We start from the raw sequence: 425 nt of genomic DNA on the forward strand, positions 1-425 counted from the left end.
CTAAGAATTTCTCCATTTCTTCCAGGTTGTCCATTTTATTGGCATAGAGTTGCTTGTAGTAGGCTCTTAGGATCTTTTGTATTTCTGCGGTGTCTGTTGTAACTTCTCTTTTTTCATTTCTAATTTTATTGATTTGAGTCCTCTCCCTCTTTCTGTTGATGAGTCTAGCTAATGGTTTATCAATTTTGTTTATCTTCTCAATGAACCAGCTTTTAGTTTTATTGATCTTTGCTATTGTTTTCTTTGTTTCTATTTCATTTATTTCTGCTCTGATCTTTATGATTTCTTTTCTTCTGCTAACTTGGGGTTTTGTTTTTTCTCCTTTCTCTAGTTCCTTGAGGTGTAAGGTTAGATTGTTTATTGGAGATTTTTCTTGTTTCTTGAGGTAGGCTTGAATAGCTATAAACTTCCCTCTTAGAACTGCT

The sequence above is a fragment of the Physeter macrocephalus genome, chromosome 2 (genome assembly GCF_002837175.3).
Source record: "Physeter macrocephalus isolate SW-GA chromosome 2, ASM283717v5, whole genome shotgun sequence".
In the NCBI taxonomy this organism is placed as follows: Eukaryota; Metazoa; Chordata; class Mammalia; order Artiodactyla; family Physeteridae; genus Physeter; species Physeter macrocephalus.